The 15,112-nt window shown below is 36.6% G+C and overlaps 1 protein-coding gene across 1 annotated transcript in view; it reads right to left on the bottom strand.

The window, feature by feature from the left end:
* LOC145291924 (serine incorporator 5-like) overlaps positions 1 to 15,112 on the bottom strand; it is a 317,833-nt gene that overhangs the window by 268,130 nt on the left and 34,591 nt on the right. The window lies entirely within an intron of this gene.

The following is a 15,112-nucleotide window of genomic DNA, read 5'->3' on the forward strand; positions in this document are numbered from 1 at the left end:
TTCTACTATATTCGATACATTTTACACTATTTCTGAACTGTATATTATGCACTTTACTGAAATTGTATCTGAAACGATAAACATAAGTGTAGTATAGAAAACGGAAAAATTTGACCCCTCTCCCTCAAAAATAGTTCTTTGAAATATTCTTTCAATATATATTAGCGTCTTGTTCATTAATTTGGCTGTTAATGTCCTTCTCCACTCCTCCAGCTCTCTAAAATTAAAACTTGACATTTGTCAATTTTTTTCTTAAAATTTCTATCCAACCAGCGTAGATACAAAATAATTACTTCTAATTAATTCTCGACAAATTGAGGTCTAGATATAAACTCCTGAGAACATTAGGTTTCAAAGAAAATTGGAAGTCTCTTATTCTTCTGATCATTGCAAAAAAATGCATTACTTCGCTGGTTGGATCAGTTTTTTTTTTTTTTTTTTTTTTTTTGAAAAACATAATTCATAAAAAGGAAATGTTTTACATGTATAAAATGACCAAGTTTTGCATATATCAGCTGTGTTCAAAAAAATGCATAACTGATTAACTTCCAGTTTTTTTAAATTTTGTTTTAATGACTATGAATCATTTGGTTCAATTTTGTTTCCTGTTTTTTTTTTTTTTTTTTTTTTTTTTTTTTTTCCTGTTCTCTGAAAATATTCATTTTGTCATGGTTCAAATGATTCATTGCTAGGGGAGGTAGAAGACTTGTTACATCAATAAACCTCTTCCTGTGGTGTTGACGATTCAACATAAAACCAGTAAACAACTTTGTCCCCCTCCCCTCCTACTCCTCCTAAAAAAAGTGATTTTTTTTTTTTTTTTAAGAACATTATGAGTGAACACCTTGGCTTCTTAGATTGGGAAATGGGAAAGCTGGTTGAGAAATTCATCTCTTTCAGATTAAAATTTTTTTTTTATCATTGGTTGAACACTGCCATGAATATTGTGGACATCACATTCATTATACTCATCTAAAGTTTTGAAAACTATATTAGCATTTAAAAAAAAGAATGTTAATGTTCTGAAATTTTCAAGTTTTTTCCCCTTTAATATTGTCATACTCTTTGTTATACTGTGTGTCTATTATTACTTAATCTGTTTTCTGTTTTTTTGACTCCCTTGATTTTTGTAAACACTCCTTATCTTATTTTCTGACGTTTCTTTGTTTTCATTGTTTGTCTCTTTTCTCTAGTGTCTGATTTTTTGTTTCATTGTCTGTTTTTTTTGTTTTTTTTTTAAGTTTCATTTTATCTTTGTTTAATTTTACCTTCTTCGGGGGGAAGAAAATAAATTTAATATTAGTTTCTTTCTTAGAACTGCACGCCTGTGGAACTCTGTTCCGTCTGCCTGCTTTCCCCCGGACTACAACTTGGATGTCTTCAAGTCCAACGTTAACAAATTCCTAATGAACCGCCCCCTTAAGTAAACACTCCATCAAATCTCCACACTAACGTAATGTACTTGCAATAACCCTTATCCCTGAGTGGCTTCTGGGCCTTGATAAGTGGTGATCACTGTATAAAAAAAAAAAAAATAAATAAAATAAATTCATTTGACTCTTCTCCCTCCCCCCAAAAAGTGTGGAAAGCATATTTATTGTCTGTGTTTATGCTTGGTATTCATAAAAAGGAAATGTATCACTTAAAATCTTTTTTTTGGGATACAAAATAATTGCTTCTAATTAATCCTCAGCAACTGGTGCTAATTCATTTACTCATTTTTTTTTTTTGATAGGCGATTACGCATGAACACTCTAAAAATATACTAAAAAAAAAAAACCCTTTAGGATGGGGAATGAGTTTTGCATATATTAATGTAAAATGATCCCTCATTTTCTAGCTTTTCAACCAGTTAGCTTTTTATACTAAAGGCTTCAGTGACAAACCATCCCCTAAAAGTGCCTTTCATTTAAGATGTCTTACAAATGACAAGCCCCCTCCACCTATCCTTCAACCCTACCTCTAACCCTAAATCACCCAATAAAGACCATCTTAAAACCATTGTTACTGTGGTCTTGCTTGAATCCCCACAAGGCAAACCGACGTTTTCTCAGGAATGAATGAGTCCTTGTGCACTCCAAGCTTTAAACTCCTTAATGATTATTTTTACATTTTTATTTTACTCTTATAAATCATATTTCCTTTTTAAGGATGTTAATCAAAAATGCAGTCTGCATCATAATGTTGTTCCTTTCTTTGATCAACGTGAAATATACTAATCCAAGTACTTATAGTAATGTATTATGTAACCCCCCCTCCTCCCCAATATTCATGAACAAATAAACGGAATAAAATACCTAACCCAGGACAGGTAAAGAAAAAATGAATTCCCAAGTTTTGCACTAGTTTTGTTTCGTTTGTAAAGATTCAAATCTACATATACTAACAATACTAAACCTTATGTTTAGAATCTTTAATTTTGATCCAAATCCATTGCATGATTTTAATTCTAGAAAATGTCTAAAAATTTAAGCACAAAAGATCTTAATAATAAATTGAAATTCATGAAATCTTGTTTATTTGGTGTCTAATGACTATGAATCTAATTCAATGCAAATCTGGTATATTTGAATTTTTAAATGTTTAGGTTGTCCATGTTATGACCCCTAAAAAACATTAAAATATTCCAAAGAAACTGTAATTTGTGGAATATTTATTGATGTCAAATATTAAAATGTCACACAAAAAAAAATTGGGAGGTATCTGAGTCTTAAAGAGCGTCTGATTTTACCTCCTTTGTCTAAAATGACATCCTCACATTTCGACATCCTCACTCAGATCAGCTGTGTTCCAAAATGCATGATAATTGGTTAGTTTAGGAATGAATCGTATACATATAAATATAACTTTAGGAAGATACCTGTTAATACTTATTTACTTTTAATTGGGAATCAAAAGTAATAAAATAACCCGAGTGGAAAACCTTAAATTTTCTTGATATAGATTGTTTTTCTGGCAAGTACATTGAATCCTGGCAATTTGTTGTTTTTAATAAAAGATACAATTTTCAAATTTTACCAATTAGAGAAATGTGCTTATGTCAGTAGTGGGTCATACATCCAAACTGAGGTCTAGATATAAACTCCTGAGGACATTAGGCTTCATGTATGATTACAGAATGTAAAATCTGAACTATTGGGTCCGAGAGGTTTTTTTTTTTCCTTTTTACTTCCTTTTCTTTTGTTTTCTTTTCCCTTTATTTTCTTGTTTGTTGCCTTTACTATCTCATCCTTTTTTCTGTTTGTTTTTTTCTATTGTTTTTTTTTCTGTTTGTCTTTTCTATTGTTTCTTTCTGTTTGTTTTTTTGTTTCTTTGCTTTTTTTTTTTCTATTGTTTTTTCTGTTTGTCTTTTCTATTGTTTTTTTCTGTTTGTCTTTTCTATTGTTTTTCTGTTTGTTTTTTCTATTGTTTTTTTTTTTTCAGTTTGTATTTTTTATTTTTTTCAGTTTGTCTTTTCTGTTTTTTCTTTGTCTTGTTTTTTTGTTTGTCTTATTGTTTTTTTCTGTTTGTCTTGTTTTTTCTGTTTGTCTTTTCTATTGTTTTTTTTTGTTTGTCTTGTTTTCTGTTTGTCTTATTGTTTTTTTCTGTTTTGTCTTTTCTGTTTTTTTCCATTTTTATTTTTTGTGTTTGTATTTTCTTTTTGTATTTCTATTTTTATTTTATTTCTGTTTCTATTTTTGTTTCTATTTTATTTTTGTTTCTGTTATTTATTTCTATTTTATTTTTATTTCTATTTTTATTTGTTTTTTTTCTTTATTTAATTTATTTAATTTTTCTATTTTCCGTTTTCTTTGTTTATATTTTTGCTATTTTTCTCGTTAAAAAAAAAAAAAACCCAATTTTGAATATTTTAATTCTGTGTACTCTGTCAAAGCAAGAGTGCTCTGATTGACATATAAAAAATTGTTTCTAAACAAAACGGAAATACATGTTAATATTGTGATAAAAAAATATCTAAATTAATAAACAATTTTGAGTGGCTACACAAATGCAATCGTGCTTTTTACTTCTGATTGCATCAGGCAACTGATCTATTCCAAGTCCAGCTTTTGTATCCCTTAATAAACCCTCCCAATTTTATCCTTCATATAATTTAATGTAACTTGCTAAGCTTTTGGTTACACCGACCAATTGATATACTTACAGTAATAACATTCTAACTTCTCTACTCACAGTTCTTTAAATATTACATTGTATCTTCATCCCCGCCTATCTTTCCACACACACACACACACACACACACACACACACACACACACACACACACACACACACTCAATCTACATCCTCATACAGAGCTAATTGCCATCTCATGTTTCCCCACTGTCAACTTTTATGTCTTCAAAAATGTTTGGTTGACAGATGAGATTGCAGAGACATCTGTATATTATTGGTTTATAGTGGAAAATGCTTGTATGACAAAAGTACCACTGTAGACCACCATTGTTATCACCCGGTGACATGCCAAGGCAAAATGACCGGTAATCATGTTTTAAAGATTTGGCATAAGTTTCCTTTTCTTAAATGGATTTGTCTGAGACGTATCCAACCCGGTTTTTACATCGCACGCACACGCACACACACACACACACACACACACACACACACACACACACACACACACACACACACACACAATGATTATTATGGAATTAATAATCCAACATACTGAAAAAAAAAAGTAAAAATTATTTATGTTCATTGACGTTTTGTCATTCAGTCATCTTGAGAAAGTATTTGAATAAAAGCCAAATGTCTCTGAACACTATTTTCGGTTTCCCTATATATATACCCATTTAATTCTACAAATTTTTAAAAACAGTAGTGAAAAATGTTCTAGATCCCCCACTTCCTCTCCCCCATGTCAGCAGAAAGTTAATGCAAAAATTATAGTGGGGGGTGGGGGGGGGAGACAAAAATAAGCTAAGAAATGGTGTGAACATATAAGTAGTTGCTAGGAGTGTGATGAAGGAGAACTTTATACTGGTGGGGAGGGGGGTATTTATGGATACTGCCTGAAGATTTCATAAGGAAGAAACACAATTAGTTTTTGTGTAATCAACTCAATCTGTATTTTCATATATATAAATGAATTTATTTATGAAAATGTACAAAACGCCATTATTTTTTTATTTTATTTATTTTTTTTTGATAATTATGTCTACATTAATAACAACCATTATTAAGCAGTTATTTAGTTATTTTATGGAGCCGTGAACATAGAAAATTCAGTTTTGCTAGCTGATTTGGTTAAACCAATGTTGGTTAAAAACTGCCCTTCTTTATAGACACGATTTGAATTGTGTAACGGATCTCATTTTTTCTGCTTTTTATAATGGTATTCTCTATACAGCGTTATACATTGTGTGTATGGTTTTCCACAAACAGCTATTTTGCCATACTACAGCTCTTCAGTGTGACAATTTTTTTTCATGCTGAGATTTGAATCCTGACAACTAACCCAATCAGCAATTTGGCATTTTATCCCAATACTACCTTGTTTGTTCTGACAATAAAAATTATAACACTTATGTGTTTTTACATTTGCGTGACTGGTTACTTCTAATTAGAGTTCATCTTTATGCTAAGTGTAAATCATTATCTCTCCTCATAGAGCTCAACCCATCAGTTGGGAGAAAATTTTAAGAATCCCAATCTCTCAATAGGAACAGAATTCAATCAAGATAGTAGATTGTGGACAGAGCTCAATATCCTATTGGATAGAGCTTTATAGCTAATAAATATCAATGTGTAACTTAGATTAACATTTTTGTACAGTTTCAGCTTGTCACGGATCAGAATTTTATCCAACTTTTTTGCTTGATATGAGTTTGGCGCACACACTTCTGATCAGTGATACGATGAAACTGGACTAAAGATCCTTTTTATTAGCATTTTATATAATTTTTACACACATACTTGTACTATAAAAATATTATTTAATCATATTTATTTAACATTCCAGTTAGAAAGGAATTAAATTTAGATTTATCAAAACCATTTTTTTTATGTTACTTTTATAAAGTTAATTATCTAGTCATAAGCTTATTTTATTAAAATTTAAATAAAACAATGCTTTTAAAGATGTTGCTGCTGCTGCTTAGGATAACAATCCTCGGTCACTAAATTGAATAAGATTCTAATTTTGTTTTGTAGAAAAGTAATATTTTAACCCCCTCCCCTCTTCTGAAAAGGCTTTGTAAGAACTACGTTTTTATTATCATCTAAGTAGACATAACTTTTATGGGGAGATGACTATAAACATGAATTATAATTAAGTTTAAAAGTTGCTAGCCTCAAATGAAAGGGAAAAATTTTTTTTTTTTTTTTTAAATTAAAATATCTTATCTTCTATAAAAGTATCTACTTAGGAAAAGGCAAAATTTATACAAACAGATGAATAGTTTCTTAAAGATAGAATGAGGGAGGGGACCAGCACTACAGCTAGTTAGATGCTGCAAGAGGCACTCGGTTTAGTGAGACTTAGCCTTCAACCGATATGCGATCCTATAGAACATCAAACAAAGACCAATAACTCCAGAAGTCTTCACTGCCACTGAAATAAAAAGAATAAAAATTGTATGCAAGAAAAGAAATACATATATTAATCCCCCCTCCCCTCTCCTCCCCGGGTTCAGTTACCTAGGGTTGTTATCTGCAAGAAGCACTAAATTGTTTTATTTTTGTTATAACTGATGCAAGTGAAAATGTCCATTGCATGGGTTATACCATTTATTGTGCTTGGCAACACTTAGTCTGTGAAAATATGAACTGAAAATTTTATTACTGTGTTATTGTTTATCCCGGTTTGCATATGTATTGTGCATTCATAGTGCATGCCCATGTAAATATGTCATCTGTTAACGATGTTTCCCCGTTTGTGTACCTGTTTGCAATGTATTTTACTTCTTAATTGTATAATAAAAATTTTAAAAAGTTACTTTGTTTTTGTTTTCCCCTAAATTATTGTTTCATTTGTTTTGTTACCATATATATATATATATATATATATATATATATATATATATATATATATATATATATATATCTCAATTATAATAAATTGACATGTTATACCATTTCATGTAAAGTGTGTAGAAAACCTGAAATTTCTGTGACTAATAATTTAGTTATTTCAATTTTATGAGGTATGAGATTTCATAAAATATGTACAAAATTGAAATCTTCAATAACTATTATCAATGAAATTTATAGAATACTAGCTGGCTTAGCTAACTCGTTATCACCTTGCAAAGTTTATTTAAAACCTAAAAACATTTCATTATTTTGTATCCACAAAATCTTTCTCATTAATTCTTACAAAAAAGGATAAACATTTTGGTAATTTTGGAATTTATTTACTTTAAATGTGACTCCTCTTTGGACTTGCAATTTAGAAATAGACTAGCAAGTCACCGGTATTACCCGGTCATAAAATATGTATGAATATTATATTTTTATGCAGATTTCTGCATTTGTGTGTGCATTTAACTCTCTTGCCAGCCAAAGGATATACAGCAAAGCAATTCCTTTTAGACAGGAACTTGCTTCTCATAACTGACTGAGGAAATCAACCTCACTCTTGCATCGAGGTACAATAATCTATAATATAAATCTCATCTGTCTAAATGTATGTATATTTGTATGTCTGCCTAAGATTTTCAAGAGGAGATGGATTTTTGCGAGGTCGGTATTGTTTTGAAGCTTGACCCTTCAGACGACAAATATTGAAAAATTGGCTAAAAATATTAATTCCTTCACCTCAACTGGGCACTTTTCTACAAGAACGGTCGCTTTTTTTGCCAATATTTTTGAAAGCCATCCCCTCTTTTCGATTAACTCGCCTTAATTTAAATCTTCGCTACTTCCGGTTTGGCAATGGATGCAATCACATTTTTTTTTCACATTCTTTTGCTCCTTCGCTGTACTGGTCCAAGCCTGCCTGCCTACTACCAATTTTTTTTTTTTTTTCACTCAACACACACCTCCAAACACACCCGGGCACTCAGACTAGTAATAAATAAAAAAACAGCAGGAATTTTAACCACCTACTACCCCACCCTCCCTCCCAGAAATGAGGAATTTTTTTCACATCTTATCAATAGGATATTTTAATCACCTATTAGGAAAATTGCAAAATGTCAATTTATATTTTTTTTCCCTTCAACTTAAAAAAAAAAAAAATCGTGATTGTTTTTCAACTCATACCCAGAGCAGAAAAATATAACTTCTACCATTTCTATTTTTTTTTTCTTTAACAACACCTAAACGACCATATTAGTCAAAAGAAAACTCAGACTATGAAGTATAATTAGAACATATAACACATAAGTAACTTTTTCCTTCTGATTATCTTTCTCATTTCTTTGACAACCAATAAAAACAAAGTCCTTATACAATTTTATATGGAAAAAAGATGAAACAATTATTACAGCAACAAATGACATTTTTGTACATAAGTTATATATGTTACAACACATTAACAACAATGTTGGTTAAGACAATCTGGCTTTTCATATGGAGAAAACACAATTGTAATATGTAACACATAAATCTCTTCTTTTCATTCTGATTGTCTTACTTTTTTTAATTGAGGGGCTTTCTCTCTCCCTCTGCACAGATCATTGGCTTGCCTACCTTATTTTTACTTTTCCCACCATTTAAAAAAAAAAAAAAAAAAAAAAATTAAAACGCTGAGATTCCTGACTTATCCCAATTACCACAATCACCAATTAAGTTAACATTATTTCTAACCAGTCTCCAAATATTAAAATTTACCTCAATCTTCTATTCCCTTATTCAAGTTCCGGATGCATGACACACATCTTCCCTCTATTTCTAAAAATATTATTCTCAGTCATTCTCTGTTTGCCATTGGGTCAAAGAACCTCTCACACATCTTGTGTTAGGTGAAGAACACAGCCCCATTCACAGGATTTCACTGTGTCATATTCCTATCTAATATCCTAATTCTTGGATGTACACATTGTACAAGAATTTATGTCTCATTTTGTCAAATCATTGTACCTATTTACTGTGCCTCCCCACGGGACAGAGTTAGACACCAGGGTCGTTTTTTAATGTGGAGAAAAGGTACAAAAATAAAAATTGTCTCAATCGTGAAGGATTTCTCCTCCACCGAAAGAGAACAAGAAATAGAAGTGCAGCATCTGAAGAACAGATACTACACTTTGAGATATTAAATCTTTTATTCATGTTAAAAAATACAGAAAAAAAATCAACGATGAACAAAAAACTTAGGCACATGGCCAACTCAAAAGGGGGGATTTTAACTCCCAATTTTTAAAACATTTTTTTTTTTTTTTTATTGACGTGTAAAAACAAAAGATAACAATAAAATGATACAGTAATTCATTTGTGTCGAGGGCGGGGGAAGAAAAAACAAAAGGTGATTAGTAGGACCCTCCCAACCCCGTCTAGTTGATAGACTGCCCGTTCCACTAGGTTTGTAAAAGGAACCTCGCTTCTGCGGGTCAGTCTCTAGGTGGGGATGCCCTCTAGATGGGGGTGAATGGAGAAAAGAAAATTTTTGTGGGTAAGGGATGGAGGTTAGTTTGTATTTCTTTTTCTCCAAGATGGGTAAAATTTAGAGGAAGGGGTGAAAACAAAAATTGCAGGTAAGATGGGATGGGGGTCTTGGAGGCTTCCCAATCGGGGAGGGATGGAACACACACTCAGCTAGCTGAGAGACTACTTGTTTAATTTTACTTTACAGAACTGCGCGTTCCACACCTAGGCGGGGAACACGTATTCAAATTTGGCTCCTCTTCGTACACACAGACTTGCCACATGTATCCATCTTCTGTCAAATGCCGCGCGATGCAGCCTTCTTCTATCACATCTGATCTTCACCCGTAGTTGGTGTTTAAAGAAAGCGATCAGATCTTGATCAGAAAAAGGCAACACCCCCCGGCAACCTTGCAGACGCGACGTCCAGATCACCATTCTCGCCACGGCCAGGATCGTAATGTAGACCATTTGTCTTTCCCGGTCCCACGGCGGCCTCACGTTGTCCACAACATTGGATACAGTAATTGGGCGAGGATGCTCAGTATCGATGCGAGCCGTCACTCCGCTGACATACGACCAGTACTGGCGGAGTTCGCGGCAATCGAAGAAAGCGTGATCGGTAGTTTCTACGGCCGTTGTCCCACAACGGGGACAATCAGGCGACTCCAAAAACCCGGAACTGCATTGTATGTTGTTGAGTGGAAGTGCATTTCGGGCCAATCGCCAGGTCAGAGAGAACTCCGAATTGTTCAGATGACTCGAACCTGGCGTCCAGCTCCACGCGGAGCGGATCTCACTCTGCTGCCACCCCAAACGCGCGCATAGCGGGTCGTCAGCGGCCCCCTTCACTAGATCCCAGTGGAGTTCCCTACGGGTAGCAGTCACAAGGTCACTGGACCTTGGTAGTCGTTTTAGCGCAGCTCGGCACTCTTTCATGTAGGCAGATTCTCCCCGCGGCCTGCGACGGCTCTCGATGGAAGGGTCGAGAACGAGGTCGGGAAAGGCGGCAGTAACCACGGGGTGCCAAGGTTGGTCATCCTGCATATAGTGGCTCAGGAAGGCCAGCCTCTCAGCATCTCGATGACACTTCAAGTCCGGCATTCCCAAGCCTCCCTCACACGGACGTTGAATACAGACCTGTCTGCTCACCCAGTGTCTTCCTCTGTCCCAGAGGAGCAAGGACAAGAGTTCGACAAGAGCTTTTAGGTGTTGTGCAGGCAGGGGAAGTACGGCCAGTCGGTAAAGGATGAGAGGAAAGACGTAAGTGGCGCACGCCTCAGCTCTACCCTTTAAGGAAAGTTTCCTAGGTAGCCACGAATTGACTGCAGCCTCCACCTTTGACCGTACCTCCAACCAATTCTTGTCAAGCTGGAGACCCGGTCCGAACCACACGCCGAGGATCCGGACCGGGCCATCTGTCCAGCTGAAGGGCGCAGGGAGGTTTGCGTTGCCACTCCATGCGCCCAACCGCAGTCCTACCGACTTGTTGCGGTTTATCTTGGCCCCCGTGATTCTTTCGTACTGTGTGAGTGCCTCCGACACGACCTCAATGTCTCTGAAGCCCGACACGAAGATCGTGACATCATCGGCGAACGCGGATACCTTGGCAGCTGAGCCGCCAGGCAGAGCCATTCCGCGCAGGGCCGAATTTGCCTCCCCATGTCTCAGCTTGCGGAGAAGAGGCTCCAAAGCCAGGACATAAAGCAGGGGCGACAGTGGACAACCCTGACGAACCGACCGAGAGATAACAAAGGGTTTCGAGCGCTTTCCGTTGACTTGCACGACAGCCATGGGCTGTCGATACATTATGGAGATCCACTTGCAAAAGTCCGGTTTAAAACCGGCGGCCTCTAAGACAGATGCCAGGAAACGATGGTCGACCCTATCGAAAGCTTTGGACTGATCTAAGTTTATCTTGACCCTTTCAAAACAAATCAACTGATCTGATATCAATATTTCCTGAATTTCCACCTTTTTTGTCTTCCTTATTAAACGTTCATGAAAGTATTGGCCCTCTCCCACCCTAACACCCGGCAATCTGCATCCCTCACAAAAAATTATCCTCCTTGCACACAGAAACACAACAGACAGCAAGAAAAAAAACATTCTAATATCATGACTTAAAGTAAATTTAAGCAAGAAAACAAAGCTCATTCTATGCATCTTAATTACTCATTTCTGTACATTTTTTTTTTTTTTAAACAATTAAAAAATAAAGCAATTCCTATAAACTCATGCACAATATTCAGATATTCTCCTATTTTGTCATTCAGTCTTCATTCAATGAGTGATTTTTCTGACAAAGGGTGAAGAAAAAGCTGCTTAAAGGTCGGTAGTACTTGGTGATCAGTAGTCTGAGATGTCGGAAATTTTTCTGTCTCTGTCTGTCCTTGTGGCGATGTCACTAGTAAGGGTGCTGGAGGTAAACGTTTTGTCTGGGCTGACGTTATCCTCCTAATAGTCAGGGACCCGAACCTTGGATTAACCACTAAGGAGGCTGTCCTATCAGCAGGCGCAAAGTACTGGGACTGCTTATTGCCATTTGGTGAGTGGATCTGGACCATGCAGTAGTCTCTGGTGGGGCCTCTCGATGCCATACTAGTGGGTAATTGTTACGGCTTTACCTTTTCGTGTGCTACAAAAAAAAAAAAAAAATAGATAAATTTTCCTGTCTTTTTCTCTCTTACTTTCCCTCTCTGTACTGCTCTAACCAAGTATGCCGACCTATTCCACAAATCCCAAAACCTCAACATGAAATATCTCCAAAATAAAAACTCGATTAAAACTAGAACCCCATCTTCCAATGTAGACCCCTACTACCAGGTCTCCTTCTCCAACATCAGGGGTCTACGTTCCAACCTTCTAGAGGTTGAAACCCAATTACAGGAGACGAAACCGGACATATTATTTCTTAGTGAAACTGGAATAGGGCCGACCACTTCCCTAGATGAGTTCATAATTAACGGATACTCTAATTTAACAGCTAAATCTGACACCCAAGATCGCCATGGGCATGGCATATGTGCCTACATTAAGGATGGCTTCCTGTATGGCAGGGATATCACTAGAGAAGATCCTAATTTACCCTATATGTGCTTCAGGGTTGCACTTGCTAACACCACTGCATTTATATTTGCCCTCTATAGGCCCCACAACAGCGGAGTTACTATCTTTAAGAGCATATCTGAGAAAATAGACCACATACTGTCTTCACATCCCTCGGCTAACATCCACATCTGTGGTGACTTCAACGTACAGAACGTGGAATGGCTGACCCATTCAAATAAGACAGATGATGAGGGGAGGTTTTGTCATGATTTTGCCATTGCTTATGACCTCACTCAGATTGTTCGCGAACCCACCAGTGTGCCCGATACACCCAATCAATATGCAAGCCTCTTAGACCTTTTTCTCTCAACTCCCACTGAGCTATGTTCATGTTCCGTTCATTCTCCTCTAGGATCCTCCGACCACTCTGTTGTATCAGTTAAGATAAAAACCAAATGTAAGAAGCCCCCAGATGTACCCCTCCACCGTACTGTATACCAATACTCTATGGCTGACTGGGATAACCTACGTACATTCATATCTGATTTACCTCTGCATTCCATGTTTAAAAAGGAAGTGTCCTCTATAGTATCAGATCTGACCGAATGGTTAATTGTAGGCATAGACCAATTCATACCATCTAAAAAATTCCAACAAAAACCTAACAGCCAGCCATGGTTCTCCCCAGAATGTGCTGCTGCTATCGCGCACAGAAATCACTTTTTCCATAGCTACCAACGTAATAGATGCACTGAGACTAAAGCTGCTTTCAGGAATGCCAGCAACCACTGTAAAAGAGTAATAAAAAATGCAAGAGAGCTATATGCCCAGTCTGTTAAATCCAAGGTAGCTGATCAGTGGCTTGGTTCCCACCAGTTTTGGCAAATAACAAATAGGATCCTGAACAGAAGTGTGCGTTCTATCCCAACCATCATCAATGGACCAGAGGTCATCTCGTCAGTGTCAGACAAGGTCAAACTATTTGCAAAGAACTTTGCAGCTAATTCTACCCTATGCGACGAAGGCCATCAACTCCCCATGTTTCCTCCTATAACACAGAACAAGCTAGGTAACATACAAATATCCGTGCATGAGGTCGCCAAGCTAATCAAGAACCTAGATTCCAGTAAAGTAACTGGCCTTGATGGCATTCCAATTATAGTGTTAAAAAAGCTTCAATCAGAACTTGCTCCCATACTTACGAAACTTTAAGCGTTGCCTTAAGGAGAAGTGCTTTCCGACTCCCTGGAAGACCTCATCAGTTTGCCCTGTATTTAAGAATTCAGGTGATGTCATCACCCTCTCAGTACAGACCAATAAGTCTCCTGTGTGTTATGAGTAAGTTGCTGGAATCCATATTAAATAGAGAAATAGTCAACCACCTCAGCAGGAATAACCTTTCTTAGTGACACACAATATGGTTTCTGCTCTGCAAGATCTACCGCAGATGTGCTGACGGTTATATCTCACAGGATTAGTGAATCTCTTGACAAAGGCTTCCTTTCTAGGGCAATTGCTCTTGACATATCAAAGGCCTTCGACAAGGTATGGCATAAGGGTCTACTTCACAAGATTTCCAGCTACGGTATAACTGGAAATGTTTTCTCAATCATTAAATCATTTCTCTCCGATAGGCTCATAAGAGTAGTGGTTGATGGACAAAAATCGGAGGCCTGCAATATAAATGCTGGAGTCCCTCAGGGGTCAATCCTAGGCCCAACTCTCTTCCTGATCTACATCAATGACCTCTCTAAACACATACTTAAATCATTCGTTGACATCTATGCTGATGACACGACCATCTACGGCAACACATCAAAGGCTGTAAATGACAAAGTTCTCTCTGATCTCGAGCGCGTGGTTCAGTGGGGGAAGATGTGGCTGGTTACCTTTAATGCATCCAAAACCAAACTCCTATCCTTACATCATCAACGCTCTGATCCCCATCTGGCATCAATTGTGATGGATGGCTCTCATCTGGGTGAGGCCCCTTGTTTTGACAAGCTTCTGGGTTTGACCTTTACTCCTGATCTGAAATGGAACCCGTACATCAAGTCTGTTGCCAGGGTCGCTGGAAAGATGGTGGGATCCTTCTACCGCTCCAGTAGATATCTCACTACTGATGCAATTCTCTATCTATATAAAAGCCAAGTACGTCCAAGGATGGAATACTGTTGCCATATCTGGGCAGGAGCTGCTAAAAACAGCCTATCCTGCCTTGACAGAGTACAAAATAGACTTTGTGGCTTAGTGGGGGATGCCCTTTTCTCTACCCTGCAACCTCTCTCCCACAGAAGAGACGTTGCGAGCCTATCCTTGTTTTATCGTTATTTCCATAGCAGGTGCTCATCTGAACTCCAATCTCTGGTCCCCCCCTCGCCAATCTTTCACGAAAAACACCCGTCTAGCTGAATCCACTGTGAAAAATTTCCCCCACTCTATATCTGTGCCTAAATCAAAACGCGGATTTCATGAACAAAACTTCTTTCTTAGAACTGCACGCCTGTGGAACTCTGTTCCGTCTGCCTGCTTT

Source organism: Euprymna scolopes, chromosome 13, assembly GCF_053919585.1.
Source record: "Euprymna scolopes isolate OS-2025 chromosome 13, ASM5391958v1, whole genome shotgun sequence".
Taxonomy (NCBI): Eukaryota; Metazoa; Mollusca; class Cephalopoda; order Sepiida; family Sepiolidae; genus Euprymna; species Euprymna scolopes.